Source organism: Rhincodon typus, chromosome 22 (assembly GCF_021869965.1).
Source record: "Rhincodon typus isolate 14 chromosome 22, sRhiTyp1.1, whole genome shotgun sequence".
Taxonomy (NCBI): Eukaryota; Metazoa; Chordata; class Chondrichthyes; order Orectolobiformes; family Rhincodontidae; genus Rhincodon; species Rhincodon typus.
Window position 1 is genome coordinate 13,635,903 of NC_063353.1, and position 15,311 is coordinate 13,651,213.

The window sequence follows — 15,311 nt, forward strand, 5'->3', positions numbered from 1 at the left end:
AATTAAATTAGCATTGGTCACCACCCATCATTCTGATAACTTTGCTTGAAAACTCTCTTCTAAGCTTGTTCTTTTATGTATGCAGTGTTTGTCTTGAGATCATGATCTCTTGCCTGTGATTTGCTTTTTATAACAATTTGGTTAACTATTTTCTGGAATATATAGTTGTAATCATGGACCCCTGAGAAGTAGATGTTAAGATATCTCTACAGTTTCCCAAACCCTTTGCCCATGTGATAACATATAATAATTATGTCAAAAGTATATTGGCATTTAAATAAAAGAAAGATGAGTGAATACATCAAACTGAGGTAGATGTTTTTAATTACAGTGATACAATGATTTGACACAAGTGCATTGGCAACTTGAGAACAAGATGCAACAAATTATCCTTACCAATAAATCAGATTATGATAAAAATGCAATTGCTGGATCATTTACCATCATCATCCTAAACAGATCTCCAAAAGAAATTAAAATTTGAGTACAGGCAAAATAAAACGCTTTAATTTTTAAAATCAATATATCACTAGAAACTTAATTATTTGATATAAAACATATAGAATATATACAAAAATAGATATTTGAACAATTCACCTCCAACATTAAGCCCGTAGTTTCAGGACAGTGTTTACTGTCTACAAATGATAGACAGACCCCCTTATGTTACTCTTTAATTGTTAGAAGAATAGCTGTTTCCCCTAAAATAAAGTATTTCCACTGGGTTAACTAATAGATAATAAGCACATTGTGTGATCAGTACAGTAAGGGCCTCCATATAAGTTTGAAATTATTTCCTTATAATGTATAAGTCTTCTACATTTTGTGGTAAGTGAAAGGTAGGAAATAATCCTTAAAAGGTAAAACGGAAAATAAAATGTCATGAAAATCTGTTTGTATACATTTAGAGAAGTGAATGAATACAAGCAACTGAATGAGTTCTGTTGTGAGACAGTATCAGATACAGTGTGCGTGGAATCCTCTCTTTCCAGTATGTTTAGGTACCTGTGTTTTTCTTCCAATTCTATTGTTGGCCTTCTGGCTTTTCCCAACAAGTTGGCACACAATGATTCCGAATTATTTATTTCTTTTGGATCAAGCAGTAGGCATCAATTTGGTCAGCTGGTGCGTAGAAGGGGTCATTATGCAGCCAGAACCTCTGTTCCAGTTTCCTGTAAACCAGAGCAGAACACATGAACTGAATGACTGAATAGTAACACCACATTGTAACAACACGAGTCAGAATAATGTGAACCCATGATGGAAGAGCAGAGGCTGAAAGAGCTGGAGGACTAGGATGGTAAAGAAACACCATCACTGTCACATTCGCTGTCACCCAGACACTGACATTGCCTGCAATTTACAGAATAGTTTAGAGGCAGAATCTGAACTCTGTGATGAGACAGTTGACAGGAGTGGCCTGCACCTGGGCAGTACTTTCATTTGGGCTACAGCAGAGGACTGCTGGATATGCACAGTGAATTACATTGGCAGACCCACAAAAATCTATGTCATGTTACATACAGGAGGAGTCAAACACCTACTTAGCACAGGTCTGGCACACATCATAGAGCCCATGCTTTCCCGGTATGTAAGTGGCGCCCAATAGTTAACAGCATGCTAACAAAAGCAAAATATTATGGTTGCTGGAGATCTGAAATAAGACAAAGTGCTGGAAAAATTCAGCAGGTCTGGCAGCATCTGTGGAGAGAGACACAGTTAAGATTTGAGTCCAAAATGGCTTTCCTTCAGAACTCAGATAGTGCCCAATATCATTAGCATGCTTTTGGACCCAGCCATGATGGAAGGTCTATAACTAATGTTTACACTATTCCAGGATAAACAGAAGGCACCTGACATCTGGATGCTGCAATGAAATTTCAGAATTCTGTAATGCGACCTTAGCATGCTGCAAAGCCAGCTCAGACTGTGCCATTACAGCTCCTGATAGCAGTGGTAAAAGAGACTTGCAGTGTGTCAATCTATTTTCCAAAAGACTGCTGGAATTGCTGCAGCACCCTGTTGGAGTAGTAATGGCTTTGGAGCATGAACTTGCTGTCTTCTCTCAGAACAGCAGCATGTGTCCACTTACCATTGCCACTCTCAAGTGTCCTTACTGCTAAGTGTTGGCCAGCCATTCCAGCCTGACATTAGCCATGTCAATGAGGTAGAGTCCAAAGCAGCCTCTTAGGCCCAAAGCTACCCATGGCCATCCTACTACACCAACTGTAATGTTCTCCTCTGAAAGTCAGAAACCTTCCAGAGCTTTAACTTTCCAGCAGCATACAATAGGACATGAATTATTTTGGAAAGTTTAGTTTATGTTGGCTTTTATCTTAGCATTGTGTCTAAACAGACTGATTGTCAGTAGCAGTGAATAGGAATTTGTTGATGTATTTACTGGAAAAACAAATGCAATGAAATTTTCTCATAAGACAAAAAAAGACAGAACAATAAAGGAAGAATAATCTGACAGTTTTAGTTTCAAATTTCCCAGAATGGAAAGCTAAAGGAATGAGCTTTCACATTTGTAATTGTTTATTTTCAATACCAGTGAATGTGCTTGTAAGTAATTGATGCTCGTTGCATATTTAAAGAAGATATTTCAACTGCAGGGCAAACCCTAACTTTCTGTGGTATGTTTAGTTCATATCTACACTGAAGGAATGAACTTTTCACTTCATTCGATGTGTCTGAATGGTCAGACAGAGAGCAAGCTGTTTAACAGTGGAGTGATACATTTTGAAGAGTGATTGCTGGATCTTTGCAGTTAACCAGGTATCTACTCTTGCCTGAAGCTGCTGTGTATTTTCTTTTGTACAAACAACAGAAAACGTGATTAGGGTCTCTATTATTTTTATAAAACTGTTATCAATGTATGCAGTTTAATTTACTATATATCCTGGCATACCTCACAATACAGCATGCAGCATTTGAAATGGAATCAAACACAGGGTACATTATGAATTTCTTCCATCTTTCAGATATAATAGAGAAGTTAACATTAATTGTACTGACAGCAGGAACAGTAACACTTGTTCTCACACCCAGTTGTACGTGATGAATTCTGCAGTAGGCAGTGGTCTCTTGTCTCTTCACATCTCCACAGTGATTCCCTGATAGTGAATATTAACTGCTGATTGCCAGGTAGAATGTCAAAAGTTCAGTACCGAAAACAGGGCTGCAGCCCATTTAAAGGGTCTTTTTTATTACTGTTGCCAGATTAAGGTTCTACAACTTGATAGATCCAGACAAAGGAATGTTGCAGCAGGAAAAATAGAAGTGCTCTTTTAGCCAATTCAGTGCACTGTTCCAACATGAAGGCAATGATGAATGCTTGCTGGGAGATGGTTATACACTCGAAGTCCAGCCCCAGACCTGGAGAAATCATCAAAAGATTGCCAGCCAGCACCTTAAATCAAGGTGAGGTGCATCACCAATATCTTAAGTCACATAATAAGCACTTCGATTAAGGGCAGGTGCTGCACTAACAATCTTAAACCAAGGTAGAAGTTTCGACCAGTACCTTATACTAAAATAAGAAACCCAAAGTAAAGCTGTCCACCATCATTACACAAATTAAATAGGTAAATATGTCCAACACAGTTACAGTTACACCTTTACTTCTGACCCATAAAAAGAACGTACATTGTGTTAAAGACATTTGAATATATACTATGGATAGTCTTACTACAGAAGAACATGCACTCTGAGTGCAATTTACTTATTAAATTGTTAGCACGCAAACATCTAAAAAAAAATACAAAAATGTGTTTGAAAGTATGATGTCAAGGAGAACGCTCTAATTTATGGAAGCAACTGAGGAAATGCTGCTTCAATAAGTGTGGGCAATAGGAATGCCCTGTTTAACCACTCTAGAGAACCCTTCCATCGGAAAGCAATGAATGAATAGTGCTCAGTGCAATGTTAGCTGCATTATGCACATCTACAGAGTGTAAATACATGCTGGCACTGAGGATCAAGCAAGGAAGTATCTGGCCTTTTACTAAAGATCATGGTAGATTTGTTTATTGGAGATCATTTGCCTTGTCTCTCCACCAGCCACTAGAAAGTCTTAAGGCTGGAAAGAGCATAGAAGCAGTGGTTCTTTCAGTTCTATAGCTGCGTTCCTGTTTCAGATTCATTTGTCACTTCAACCTCCCTATTAGGGGGCAGTGCAGTACTCCTCCAAGCTCATGGTTTCAGATACCAAATTTAGGGACACAGTCAGCCGGACATGTGGAACATAATTCCAGTGGAATGAGCCATTTCTGCAGCTTGTAAAATGAAAGTGCATTGGTAGAATTCACAAGGTCGCTAAAAGCTAAATTTATACAAATAGGAGTAAACATTGTGCTGCTAGAAATAACTCATTGAGGAAATTTAATAATTCTTTTACAGAACTTGATTAATTAGGCTTTCCATCAGTCCAGTTCTTTTATGCCTTGGTTACATCTTACAGGCTTGCAATACTGCAGTGTTGTCCGTTCTAACAACAAGTCTTCATCCACCAGAGATAGTAAGAATTGCCAATGCTTGAGTCAGAGATAATACAGTGTGGAGCTGGAGGAACACAGCAGATCAAGCAGCATCATGGGAGCAGGAAAGTTGACGTTTCCGGTCGGGACCCTTTCTGAAGAAGGGTCCCAACCCAAAATGTTAACTTTCCTTTTCTGAAGAAGGGTCATGACCCAAAACATCAACTTTCCTGCTCCTCTGATGCTGCCTGGCCTGCTGTGTTTCTCCAGCTCCACACTGTGGTGGCTCTTCATCCACCAGGGATGTTCGGTATGCTTCTGTCCCTACCACGAGGAGCAGTTTTTGTACGTTGAAATGTATTTCCTTGCCCTCCAGCTGACAAGCCACTTTCCAGGTGCCACAGACCACAGTTCCCAACAGTATTTCCTAATTGGAGAGACCAGTCTTTCATTTCTCACAAAACTCTTTCTGTCCTGAGACTCACCTGAACCCTCTCAACTCCAACTGATTATCTTCTCCTCTTTTGATCTTTTTCCTTTCAAATTCAACCACATTGTTTTGTCCCATTTCTCACCATCATCAAGAATGGCTTTATCTGTGTCAATACCGTTCAAAGCCATTATTATGCTCTGAGAAAGAAATCTGCTTTTGAACCTGCTATCCCTTCAACATCATTAGACACCTGGGTATGGGGTACAAATAATATTTTTCAGATGGCACAAACATAAGAGGCATTATTAACTATGAAGAAAATGTACATATCTTTAGTAGGGCATAGACAAATGACTAGTTTGGACAGATAAACATCAGAAGAAATGTAATGCAAAGAAATTCAAAGCGAAACGTTGAGAGAGGAAAGCCAAAAGGAGGAAATGAACATGAAATAGTGAAACTTTTGAAAACACTGGAGGAACAAAGGAAAGTGCAGATTTGGATACACACATCTTTAGAAGAACAAAATGATAAACTAAGGAAAATATATTCCCATGCATTTTAAAAAGGATAATGAGGATAGAAGGTTAATAGGCAGTCCAAACTAATACCAACCATCAATCAGGTAGAAGTTCTAATTGTGTCTGAAATTGGAGTCTTATGTTAGCAAACGTCACGAATTGGATTCAGAGAATTTTCACTAATTGATACTAAAGAGTATACCATTTAGTTATGAGGATTAACTGGAGAAGCTGAGGTCTTTTATAGCAAAGCAGGTTAAGAAGAGATAATACAGGTACTGATAATTATAAGAGACTCTGATAAAGCAAATCTGAAAGAATTATTTCCACTGGTTTGTTAGTTAGTAACTAGAAGCATGAGTTTAGCAGCACCAGCAAAAGTCCAAAGGGAAAGATCAGGGTTTCCTTACTTACAGATTATCATTGATGTGAACTGCCCTATCACAAATACTGACGAAAGCAGAATCGATAATTGATAATTGTTTTTAAAAAGCAAGTGGATGAATATCTGAAAAAGAAAAAAGTTAAAAGGCTATGTGGAAAGGGCAGTGAAATAGCATGAACTAGGGAGTTCTTTCAGGAGAAGAAGGACAATAAGCCAAATGGCCAATTAATAGATGAACATTTTAATGGATATAAGGTCAGGTAGGCTCCTCAGGAAGTTTATTCCACACATAGACCACACTCTGTACAAAAAATTTGCCCCTATTTCTTTTTTGAATCTCTCTCCTCTCACCTCAAAAATGTGCCTCCCTCGTCTTGAAATCCCCCATCCTAGAGAAAAGACACCTACCATTAACTGTATCTGTACCCTTCATGACCTTATAAACTTCTATAAGGTCACCTCTCAACCTCCTACACTCCATGTTTAACTTTCCAACCAAACTCTCTTCAAATCTGTTTTACAACAACAACATATTTATATAGCACCTTCTACATAACAAAATATCCTAATCTTCTTCACAAGAGAGGCGTAAAACAAAATATGACACTGAACTACATAAAGAGAATTAGGTGAAGTGGTGTAGGGACAGAATTCTAGAGTTTTAAGGCCAAAGGTGGAGCAAATAAAATTGGAAATCCTTAAAAGCCGATAAATAAATTAGTGCAGATATACCAGAGACTTGTGGGTCTGGAAGTGATTACAGAGACAGGGGGAGGCAAAATGAAAGAATTTGAAAGCAGGGATGAGAATTTTAAAATTAATACATTGCTTAATTTGATGCCAATATATGTCAGTGAGTACAGGACTGATAGGTGAAGGGGCATAACGTAATACTTTTTACAATGAAGGGCCAGTCTTCTCAAAGTCACTAACTGCAAACTCCGTGACTGAGATCTTGGCATTTTACTCACTTTGTTCTCTCTGAACCATTGACTATGGAAACCTGGCAAGTGGCTTTAGCTTCCCACATAGGTCATTCAGCTGGAATATCTTTCAATTCCTCAACTTTGTCTTATCCTGCAGTGGACTGTGAGCTGCTGGCCTCTTCTACTATGTGCACCATGTCATCATCCTATGTGTGGCAAAGTTGTGCAGTTTTCAGCAGATTATGATGATCTGGAGTACTCTCATGGCCTGGATTGTATTGTGCACAAACTGTCTTAAGTACTAGAATCACTGATTTACATAGTCTGTAGTGAGCTGGATTATGATCCTGGTGGTTGCATATTGTCTCTTCATATTTGTGTCAAGAACAACCGATGAAACCCTACTTCTTCTTATCAGCCCTGGGGAGGTGTGATTCTGTGCGTCAACATGGATCAACATTCAGAAACAGGCTAAGTTCAATGGTTTCAAAATGAATTAAAACAATGGGATTCCCAAAGAATGCAAAATGTAATACAACCAATGAAAATTTCAAATACTGAATTGGGAAAGTATTAAAAAGCTTTGAAAATACATTTTAGTGCAAATCTCACGCAAAATTGCACAAATGGTTGGAAACTTCTCCAAGAAAATGGCAAAAATGACATTAACTGACGGCACTTTGGTTTGATTCATTCAAAAGTTGAAGGTCTCTGACTCTAATCCCTGCCCACAATCCCATTTCGCCAAAAGGTCATTGACCAGAAATGTTATCTCTGTTTTTGTGTCTCCAGTGGTACTTATCTGGCTGAGCATTTTCCAGCATTTTCTACCTTGGTTTCCAGCAGTATTTTGCCTTTGTTTTTCCTTTAAATGTTGCCTTCCTGTCACTCAGAATAGGTGGTAGCCTCCAAGGCCCCTCTTGTCATGGGAAAAATAATACCCAGCACGTTCCCAGCTAAAAGCACGTGGGAATTTATGTCAGTGTCAATACTAAATTCATTCTAAATGTGCTAATATATGATAATGAAGCTGTAGACGATTTTCAGCCTGAGGCCCAATTATATAAACAAGTTAACACACCCACACAAAAATAGCCAGCACAGAAATGTAGAACAAGCCCTCCAAGCATTCATATACTGCCAGTTACACTGTGCTTTTTAGTTTTTCCACTTAAAGTGTAGCTCAGTAACATTGTGTACCAGTCCTGGGACACATTAGCAACTGTCCTGAATATAAACAAGATTTTTTTCTCTCTTTTGGCAAACAGCTTTTCCTTAGCAAAACAAATGTGCACAGGAAGAAACTATAAATATGGAACAACATTGAAACCACACTGCCAGTCATTTATAGAATGTTTTATTTTTATTTGTGCCACATCACATGACCTCGTAACTGGCATTTTCTTTTTATAGTATTTCACAGTAATCGTGCCATTGTGACATTATCTGAAAGTGGGACTGCGCAAAGTTAGGTCACCTGGGTTACTTTGTTATCTGCACATCAAACTATTTTAGCCTTAAAATAAGAAATTAAATGGATTAAATAATCAATTCATTATTTTCATTACTTGCTTAACATTTGGTATGAGCACATAGTATCATCAACGTTCAGAGGATAAAGGTTATAGGAGTAACTGACCCTGAGATGGTCACAAAGAAGTTACTGCTGAAAACCCAGCTCTGAAATGTGCAACCTACGACCACAGCTTTCTCACTCAGCATCCAAATGCAGAGTCACACATGCCATTGGCCTTATTTAGTTCAGAATTCAGACAGATTCGGGTCAAAGGAGACATATTATTACTTAATTCCCCTGGTGCAGAACTTCATGAAGTAGTTTGTGAAGATCAATGTGGTACATTCACAGCTGATACAGATTCCAGTCATACATCTCACTGAATTCTTGCTAATTACTGTGCTGCCCACACCACTCGTGCTGTCTGCTGGCATACGCACACTGACATACATTGATAATGACACGCGCGCGTGCGCGCACACACATACACACACTGACACAAACACATACACGCAAACATTGACACAGGCATACACATACACACACGCACATTGAAATACATTGACACAGACACAGACATACACACACGCACACAGACACAAACACATACAAGCACGCATTGACACAGACATACACATACACACACGCACATTGAAATACTTTGACACAGACAAACACACACAGACACACACACACACACACACTCTTCCAAGGTTAATTGTTCACAGGCTGCTTTCAAACTTAAAACCACACACTCCTTTCAATGTTAAAAATGTATTCCACTTCTTCTAAATGCACACACTTTGACACTGCCACAATGACAATGACACACGCACTAAAGGCCAGGATTTGATTGGACGAGGTGGTGGCCCTGCCACAAGCTCAAAAGTTGGTGCTGAGCTGGCCTATGCCTGGCCAGGAAATTCCAAGTTGATTGAACAGTTATTAACTTGTTCAGGTCAAAACTGCTATCCCCAACTGGGAGGATGACCCAACTGCAAGGGTGGGTTGGGGTGGCACAGGGTACCTGAAATGGGAGGGAGATCCCAGCCTGCAACAATATCTGCTTCACCTGGCAGCCTTGTTACTGGTGTGGGAATCTCCATCTCCCTCCACCCGCTCCAGTGAAACACCAATGGAGGCAGACGGGCAACAGGCACAATGGTTCCTGCCACACCGGTCAGCCTGCTCCCAAAAGTGGGGGAAGGGGGCATAGAATTCCATCCAATGACTTTGAATTTTTCACACATTCTTACTTTTGTGTGTTTTCCAACATTCTTGAATCTAGAGCAGAACATGGGTTTTTATTCGTTTTTATAAGACGATGAAGGAGTTTTGGTCAAATGTGTTAACAAACGTGTCAAATGTGTTTTTTTTTACTACAGGGAAATGAATTATTTTTTTCTTTGTAAGTTAAGTTCACTAACCCAGCAGCCCAGTGGGAAACAGCACTCAAAGTGAACGTGGGTGAGAAATCAGTGCTAGGGCACTGTATCTGTATCTCTAAACTGCAACCACCTCGAACATAACTCCCTGCTGTGAATCAGAGAAGTTATCTCCAAAATCAAAACTGCTTCCAGAGTTAACCTTCCAAAGTTAATTGCTCACAGGCTGCTTTCAAACTTAAAACCACACACTCCTTTCAATGTTAAAAATGTATTCCGCTTCTTCCAAATGCAGTCAAGGTACACGTGTCCAATTATTATACATTGGTAGTAAATTTGCATAAATGTCCAGAAGCAAAATTAATTCATTAAAATAGTATTTTCGTTCATTTGAGCATTTTTATAGTTTATAATATTACAATTTTAAGGGTGAGGAAAGGATTAACATTTGCCCAGTTTCCACAAAAAGTAACCTTGAGGATCACTCTCCTCCTGGAGTCAGATGTGCTGCTGCAGGACGCTATGCAGAGACACTCAAAGAAACTGCTGTTTAAAAAGCCCACCTCAATGTTGTGGGACTAAGGAAAACAGTAAGGCCCATTAACTGTCTCCCGTCACACTGCTTCGGCACCCCACCCCCACATTCTCGATCAGTGGCAACATGTGCCTCCCCACGCTCCCCCACCAAACCTACAATGCCCCTCATATCGTCCCTCTATCCACATCCCATGGCCCCTTATAACCCTTCTACCATCTTTAATGTTAATACATAACAACCCATTATCCTCACTCAACACAGCTCCTTTTGGACCCTTTGCCAGCTTAGTGCCAACATATGCCAATCCATGACCCCTTCAATGCATGCCTATTGCTTCTTACATCTCTAAGCCAATTTACTGCAACTCATGACCCCATCTACCACCTTTTGCCCTTAAACACACCATGTCAACTCAACCACTATCCAACAGGGGCAGACTTCAGCAGCCTGATGAAATATAGTCCTAATCATCTGTTACTAATTTTCACTGGATTAAATGAAACAATCCCACTAATAAAAGCTCAATCACTACATTAATTTTCTTCAAGTAATTATAATGCCTTATAAAAACAAACATTTGTATTCATAGTCCCACATTAATTCCACCTAGTCCCCAATATCCCTTGGAGCTGTCAATCAAAACACTGAATTTACATGCACCCCGAATTGCGATGAAGATGTGGAATCAAGCAGTACTAATCTAATAAGGACAACATGCCATCATACAGCCATTGAAAATACAGCACTTTCTTCTTACTCAGTCTCAGCAGGCTGATTTTTTTTTTCAAAGTTTAAACAACGGAGGATCAAATAGCTTGACTTCTTGATAGGTCCACAGACCCTTGTTGACTTTTTACAAACATTCATGTCTACTGTTCATAGTTATAAGTCACACACTATGGGAAACAGATTCTGGCGAAAATAGTTCCTGTTTGAACTCAGCACTGGCTTCAAATTGCCCTGCCGAGTTCAGGTTTTCCATGTGTGAATTATATCCCACGCTCTTACTCAACCATCTGCACAACAAAATAGCACCTGTCCAAAATGGAGTGAACCTTCCTCAGCTCCAATGTTCTCCTGTTGCTGTGATTAAATAGACTTCTTCAGATACTGAAGCTTTTTTTTCTATCATTATAGATCTGCCCCACTTAATCTTTCACAATTGTGCAACTACACATTCCCTCCTAAACTCTATGTAATCAAACCATTCCAAGTATGAGGCTCCATAAACATAACCCTCATCTAGGAAAGTCATGGTTCAATTAAAAAATATCTTCTCCTTCAGCAACAATCAAAAACTTAATTTTTAGAAGTAAAATGAAAAGATTAATTTGAACAGTTCCATGCAGAAAAAAACTGTTTTCTTACCTCTACCTTATTTTCTTACAAGCCCACATCTAATAAGTTCATGAAAATATTAAAGTGAAGTTTAATATTATAGTTCGAAGGTGATACCCTGGTGCAGTGATCTCACCAAGGAACAACACCACTCCCTTGGGATACAGGGTGAATCATTTGGAATCAGACGCAAGAGTGAACAGTCACTTTAATACGGTGCAAAAATTGAATAAAGCACAATTCAAACAAAAAAAAAGCTCAGTCAAGTTGGTGTAAACAGTATCACCATCTTGACATGAGACAACCAGGGGACAAATTAAAAATATAGTGGAATCCTAATACCAAAGCAAAAAATCCACATGCCAGGAATTTAAAAAAAAAACAGAAAATGTTGGCAATATTTAGTAGGTTAAGCAACAGAGAGGACACAAGAGACTAAGTGCGCAGAGTCAGGAAAACTCTGACTCTCCATCAGGACTTGAGAGAAACTTCCTTGGACGATGAGATTTTTGTATCATGGGGGCAGGCTTTAAATGGAGTTGGACCCACTGCCCTTGGAAACAATGCAGAGGCAGTCTCAAAGCTGCTGAATTCGGGGGTAGCTGGTTAAAAGACACGCCTTGGTGCTCTTGGACCTTGTTCCAGTTATAATAAAGTCAACAAAATAAAGAAAACCCTGTTGGCCCACACCCGTCACACTCTATCACTTTCAAACATAGCCATGCCCCATCCATGTCACTTAATTCACACAAATCAGACACCATGGGTCCTCAACGCTTCATGTCAGCCTGTGTACCTCTATCCACATACTCATAACTTCCACAGTTGATGATTCACGGTCATTTATACCTACAGTGCCAACATAGTGCCAACTCATGCCAACTGTATGCCAACCCCCCAATCCACAGTGCTTTGTTCTTACACTTTCAAGGTTAACACATCTGGTGATCACATATGCAGCCCTTAGGATGCAGGCTGAAATGTAATAAATTTCCAAGTGTCTATTACAGACTTCCATATTTAAAAGAAAACTATTTGATAAAAGCTTTTCGAATGTATTTAAATGTATTCAAGTATTTTATCCCTCATATAAATGAACACTTATACTCATAGCCCCACATCTAAGATAGCTGACCCCTTTGTAACCATTCTGAATTGTCAAACAAACTGTGAAGTTGCAAGCTCCTTTAGTGATAACATCTGTTGCGGAAGCAGTCAAGTAGCACTAATCTTACAATGTAATCCTCAGGTTTATGTCAACAAACACCAAACAAGTTGCAAACATTGATCTTTCTTTTCAATGCAGGCTGCTTGTATCTCAAAGTTTGAAGGACATGGAATTTAAGTGACATGATATCTTGACAGTTCCACAGATTGTATCCACCTCTTGTGCACATTTATCTCTTCTCTTAACAATTCCAAATGAGAATCTGAGCTCTTTAAAATAGTATCTAACATGTCCAAAGAATTCTGCCAGTCTTAGATCCTCCAATTCGTAAATCACAAGTTCTGTTTTGAAAATGACAGAAACTACTTCCAATTGACAGGTAGACAAGGTGGTTAAGAATATGCCTTGCATACATTGCTCAGGCCTTTAAGTGTAGGAGTTGGGACATCATGATGAGGTTGTTCAGGATGTGGTGAGACTTCTTCTGGAGTACTGTGTGCAGTTCTGGTAGCCCTGCTATAGGAAGGATATTATTAAACTGGACAGGCTTCAGAAAAGATTCACCAGGTTGTTGCCGGGACTGGAGCGTTTGAGGTTTAAAAATAAGCTGGATAGGCTGGACTTCATTCATTAGAATGGAGAATATTGAGGGGTGACCCTATAGATGTTTAAAAATCTTGAGGGGCATAGATAAGGTGAACATCAAGGGTCTTTTCCTTAGGGTGGGTGAGTTCAAAACTAGAGAGCATAATTTTAAGGTGAGAGGAGAAAGCTTTAAAAAGGACATGAGGGGCAACTTTTTTACACAGAGAGTGATTTGTTTGTGGAATGAACTGCCAGAGGAAGTGGTGGATGCAGGTACAATTACAACATTTAAAAGACATTTGGATAAGTACGGAATAGGAGGACTATGGGCTAAATGCAGGGAGGTGGGACTGGTTTAGTTTGAGAACATGGTCGGCATGGACTAGTTGAACAGTAGGGTCAGTTTCTGTGCTGTATGGCTCAATGAGTCTATAAGTACATGGCTTCCTCCATGCACTGTGGATGTGTAAAATACATTCTGCCCCATTCCACTCACCAACAAACGTGGTGGGAGCCAGTTTCACAGGCAGAATTTCTGAACCCTGGGCTCTGGCATTATTCTATCAGAATTGTGGAGCCCATCTGACTTTTTGAAAATTTGAAGTAAGGTTAACATTCAAGTCTGTAACCCTTTATCAGAACATAGAATCATGCAATTACTAATACTTTACTTCAGTTTTATTCATAGTTTACAAGTAGGAGAAAGATTATTTTAAAATTTGCATTCCAAAGCAAAGCACCAAGATTAAGCTTAAAGCCCTTCATTTCTTCTCTGTGTAGATTATTTGTTCGATTGAAGATCACTTTGCCTGTCTACAACCTTTCTCATACTGCGCTTCATCCCCAGGGACAGTCATCATTATATTTAACTCCAGATTGAAAATCAATATGTAGAGCATTATTTTTATTGAGTCAAATAATACAAGTTTCCTCTCAGCAGCAAGACTCAGCTGCATCAACCACTTTTCCTCAGTGACAATCATTTATGTTTCAAGTTTGTAATACTAACCTGGTCAAATATTAAACATCATTTCATTTCCAAATATTATCTCTGTCAATGTCCTAGAGGGATATGTGACATTTGAAGAGAAAAACACAAGTATTCACTCATTTTACATCGCTAGGTCAATCTATGAACTTTATGTTTTCTGGGAACTTTGTCACCTTTTCGTGAAGATTCTGAACCACATTTAAAGATAAATAGTCCTAGTAACTTCCATTTTATTAATAAATGCCAAAGCAAGGGCTAACTCCCAGGCTCCCAGGCAGGAGTTGCTCTTACATGGAACTCAGGTCAGAGAACTGTGGTTCCCTATTGGGAATGCAGGGTTCTGGAATTGTGTCAATGTCGACTACAGCTATGTCTTATGATCGGTATTTTTATTTTAGTGGATTTCAACTCAACAGTGAATTAAAATCACAAACTTTGTCTGTTATTTTATTAAATATGCAGAACATTAAACCCTTGTAATGGAGATTTCTTCCACTTGTTTTGTTAGTGACATTAAAAACATCTTAAGAATTTAAGTGGATAGTTGGAGCTCATGTTAGGGTATTATCTATGATAGGAAATGGTGGCTTGTTAGTAGTTGGCTTCACTTCACAAGTGTGGGACAAATTACATTTCCTCTCAATTTAAATTTTACTTTGAAAAATCTGTTTTTCTAAATTCATTCATGGGATCTGGGTGTCATTAGCTAGCCCAGTCTTTATTGCCCAATCTTAACTGTGCTTTATAAAGCAGTGGTATCAAGCTTTGAGGATATTGCAGGAGCTGCTTTCTTGAACCACTGCAGTCTTCAGGAAGAACGGATACCCCTAGAGGTAATAGAAAGAGGGTTTCAGGATTTTAACTCAGCGATAGTGAAGGAATGGCGATATATTTCTAAGTCAGGATGGTGAGCGGCATGATGGGAACTTGTAGGTGGTGGTGTTGTCCTATTTCTGCTGCCCTTTCCCCTTTAGATGGCGGTTATTGTGGTTTTGGAAGGTATCATCTAAGGAGACTTGGTGAATATCTGCCGTGCATCTTGCAGAT

The 15,311-nt window shown here is 39.1% G+C and overlaps 1 protein-coding gene across 1 annotated transcript in view; it reads right to left on the reverse strand.

The window, feature by feature from the left end:
* Window positions 1–297: 297 nt before the first annotated feature.
* LOC109911342 (potassium voltage-gated channel subfamily A member 1-like) overlaps window positions 298–15,311 on the reverse strand; it is a 35,121-nt gene continuing 20,107 nt past the window's right edge. The window contains exon 2 of the mRNA XM_048610293.1: window positions 298–1,172. The gene's annotated coding sequence lies outside the window, so the exon portion shown is untranslated. The remainder of the gene's footprint in view (window positions 1,173–15,311) is intronic.